Below are 4,211 nucleotides of genomic sequence, written 5' to 3' on the forward strand. Positions count from 1 at the left end.
ATAACGAAATAAAAGTAGAATTTGCTACCTCGTATTCCTTCCCCGTTCGAAAACCGACGTGATCACATTAATCACCGCTTATAAATTCCCAATTTTAGTACCCTTACTATTAATGATCTCATTATACTGACACCACGAATCCAGCCCAGTTTAAGTACATATACCTTACAAAGAAAATGCGTAGTGTTCTCAGATCTTCTGCTTCTCTACCTTCTGCTGAGATTTAGGTTACGGGAAGTTAAGTCCAAAGACCAGCTAAGCTGCGATAATTAATTAGATAAAGAGATTTGAAATAATGTGATAATTATTTATATACTCATTACCAACATTAACATCTACAAGTCACCGCTATAAGAAACTGGTGTCGGTCTCATAATTAAAATTGATGTGAATAACTAAAATGCAAACTAAAAATTGACAGATTGACTAAATGATTGAATGAATAATAAATAAACACATTCAAATCTAAATAAAATGAAACTTTCTACTTCACACTTTCCCCTTTAGAAGTGATTATATTAATCAGTTTAAAATTAAATCCTTACTTTTAACGTTATACCGATATACTTCAGTTTATATACAGATACAGTTGAAGGATGAAACCATTTTCTTATATATTCGACTATCTTTCGGTTCTAGTACAGGTTAACGAAGTTAGAGACCGGTTAATCTGCAATAATTAAATAATAAATCATGTACATACTCTTTACCAATATTAATATCTGTACGTCACTGATGGGGAAAACTGATGTCAGTCTCATAATTCATATAAATTAAAAATTGGAGTGATTAGGTAGAAGGTGAGTTAGCGTTTAAGAGTAAATAAAAATCCAGAGCTTAACTAAACGATAGAATGAATAAACGAACGGTAAAGAAATCCATAACAAAATAACAAAAGAATATGCTATCTCACACTCCTTCCGCTTTAGACAAATAATGTGATAATATTAAATCACTGCTTATAAATTCTCAATTTTAGTATTCTTACTTTTAAGTCCATCGTTATACTGACATTATGAATCCCCCTACAGTTAAGTACAGTTACTAGGACAAGTTGTTTATGTTCTTAGCCTTCAGATTTATCTTTGTTTCCTGCTGTACTTCCCCTTACAGGGAGTGGTTGACTTCGAAGACCATCTAGGTTGAGCAGATGATTCGTCAAGTCGAAAGATGAGATGTGGACACAAACAAATCACCTTATTAGAGAGGGGGAGGCACTCTTCAAGCCTTCTGTCGCCATTTCTTTTTCTGCAACGACATAGAACGATGAACATTCTGGTATAGAAATAATTCTGTCGAGAAAATACTTTCTTCACTTTAGACAAGTAAAACTGATCTACCATTAAATTGATTTTAATATAAAAAATGGAGTAAGAAATAGTAAGTTTAGACATTTCATTACATCTTAGAATAAGTTTTAGAATAAAACAATTTAATACAGAAGATAATGAATATATTCTTAATAACAGCAGTAGTTAATTAACTACTTTTAATTGTGTCCAGAAGATACTAACGGTTGTAGGGTTCTCGCTGTAGCTTTCGATGTATTTCAACGTTGGATATTGCCTTCTGTATAACATTTCTAGATATTTCTATTCGTTCATCTACGGTTGCAGGTAATGTTGGATATTTTGTTTCCAAAAAGTCCTTCTTTGACTCCTTGTAAACTATCAAATAGCCTGCATACAGTGTATGAATGAGCCAGTGGCCAGAACTTTCCACTAACACGAAAGAAAAATATGCTATCAATAACAGTTTAATATTTATATAAACAAATAGAAAAAGGAATGGAAGAAAGACGTGTATAAAACTTAAAACATCGAACAACAACATTTGATCATTATATCACGTGAGAAAAGTCATTGAAACTCATGACAAAGTCTTTATTCAGAACATTAAATTAAAAATTTTACAACTTTAATATCTGCAAGTCACCGGTAATGGAAACTGGTGTCAGTCTCATAACTTTTAGAAACTTTAAAATTACATAATTGATTAGAATGCGAAGTAGCGTTTAAACGTAAAACAAATGTTACAGGTAAAAATAAACAATAGAAAGAATAATAAATGAACAGAAAACAAAACCATAACGAAATCAAAGTAGAATTTGCTACCTCGTATTCCTTCCCCGTTTGAAAACCGAAGTGATCACATTAATCACCGCTTATAAATTACCAGTTTTAGTACCCTTACTATTGACCTCATTATAGTGACACCACGAATCCTGCCCAGTTTAAGTACATATACCTTACAAAGAAAAGGCGTAGTGTTCTCAGATCTTCAGCTTCTCTACCTTCTGCTGAGATTCAGGTTACGGGAAGTTAAGCTAAGATGCGATAATTAATTAGATCAAGAGATTTGAAATAATGTGATCATTATTTATATACTCATTACCTACATTAACATCTATGAGACACCGCTATGAGAAACTGGTGTCGTTCTCATAATTAAAATTGATGTGCATAACTAAAATTTAAACTAAAAATTCACAACTTAACTAAATGATGATAGAATGAATAAACTGTAAACAAATCCAAAACTAAATAAAAAAGTGAACTTACTACTTCTCACTTCTTTCCCTTTAAAAATAAAAAAGTGATTACATTAATCAGTTTAAAGTTATAAATCCTTACTCTTAACATTATACTGACATCCATCACAGTTTAAGTACAGATACAGTACAAGGAGAAATCATTTTTATATATTCGACTTTCTTTCGGTTCTAGTTCAGCTCAACGAAGTTAGAGTTCTAAGACCAGTTAATTTGTAATAATTAAACAAATATTGTACATACTCTTTACCAATATTAATACCAGCACGTCACTGATAGGAGAAACCGATGTCAGTCTCATAATTCATACAAGTTAAAAATATGTGCGATCAGCTAGAAGGTGAGTTAACGTTTAAGTGAAAATAAACATCCAGAGCTTAACTAAACGATAGAATGAATAAAGGAACGGTAAAGAAATCCATAACAAAATAACAATAGAATATGCTATCTCACACTCCTTCCGCTTTAGACAAAGAATGTGATAATATTAAATCATACCTTATAAATTCCCAATTTTAGTATTCTTACTTTTAAGGCCATCGTTATACTGACATCAAGAATCCCCCCCCCTACAGTTAAGTACAGATACTAGGACAAATTGTTTATGTCCTTAACTCCTCAGATTGATCTTCTCTAGGTTCCTGCTCTGGTTCACCTTACAGGGAGTGCTTGAGTTCGAAGACCATCTAGGTTGAGCAAAAGACATAAATTGAAAGATGAGATATGGACACGCCAAAATAAGTTCATGTTATTGGAGAAGGGGGGGGGGGGAGAAGCTATCTCAAAACCTTCTTGCGCCATTGAAATTTTCTGCAAAGGCATAAGATAAGGATTTCCTCTGGTGTAGAAAGAATTTCACTGGAGAAAATAGATATTTTTATTTTTATACACGTAAAATTGTCCTATCATTAGCATATTTGTGTTATTTATTTATTTATTTATATAAACAAGTACTAAGTTCGAGTTGTACATTCCCTATTAGAATAAAAGTTGAGCAATACTATTTACTATAGGAGATAATCGATGTACTTTAAATAATAGTAGTAGTAGTGAGTTAAGTAATTTTAATTGTGGCAAAGACTCTTACGGTTGTAAGCTTCTCGCTGTAGCTTCCGATGCTTTTCAACGTTCAATATGCCTTCTGTACAACATGGCTATGTTCGTTCATATACGGTTGAAGGTGTTGTTGGGTATATTTGTTTCCAAGAAGTCCTTCTTTGACTCCTTATAAACTAAACTATCAAATAGTTTACATATAGTTCATACATAAGAAGATTACCAGAACTTCTTACCAAGATGAAAGAACAATGTTAATATTTCCATAAATGAAAGGAATTAGAAAAAGAAACAGAAAAAATAAGAAATATATATAATTAAAGTTATTAAAATATTTAATAAGCAATAATAACACTTGCTCACTATCTCTCGTGAAACAATTTATTGAAAAAATATTAAAAATTGATATTAATATTATTTACATACTCTTTTGAAACATTAATATCTGCAAGTTACCGAAACAGGAAATTGGTGTCAGTCTCATAACTTTTATAAACTTTAAATGACGTAGTTAAGTAGAATGCGAAGTATCGTAACTGAAAACAAAACCATAACGAAATAAAAATTTGCTATCTCACAATCCTTCCCCTTTAGAAAAAAGGGG

At 31.5% G+C, this 4,211-nt stretch overlaps 1 long non-coding RNA gene across 2 annotated transcripts; it reads right to left on the reverse strand.

Moving 5' to 3' along the window:
• Nucleotides 1-1,629: 1,629 nt before the first annotated feature.
• On the reverse strand, nt 1,630-2,377 carry LOC111089901. Of its 2 annotated transcripts, none has more exons than XR_002614056.1 (2): nt 2,248-2,377; nt 1,630-1,721 (listed from the first exon to the last, which is right to left on the reverse strand). It is a non-coding gene; the product is annotated as an uncharacterized LOC111089901 (long non-coding RNA). The 2 variants fall into 2 exon arrangements; XR_002614057.1 differs by having other exon boundaries at nt 2,253-2,283.
• Between the last annotated feature and the right edge of the window lie 1,834 nt (nt 2,378-4,211).

The sequence above is a fragment of the Limulus polyphemus genome, unplaced genomic scaffold (assembly GCF_000517525.1).
Source record: "Limulus polyphemus unplaced genomic scaffold, Limulus_polyphemus-2.1.2 Scaffold7788, whole genome shotgun sequence".
Classification (NCBI taxonomy): domain Eukaryota; kingdom Metazoa; phylum Arthropoda; class Merostomata; order Xiphosura; family Limulidae; genus Limulus; species Limulus polyphemus.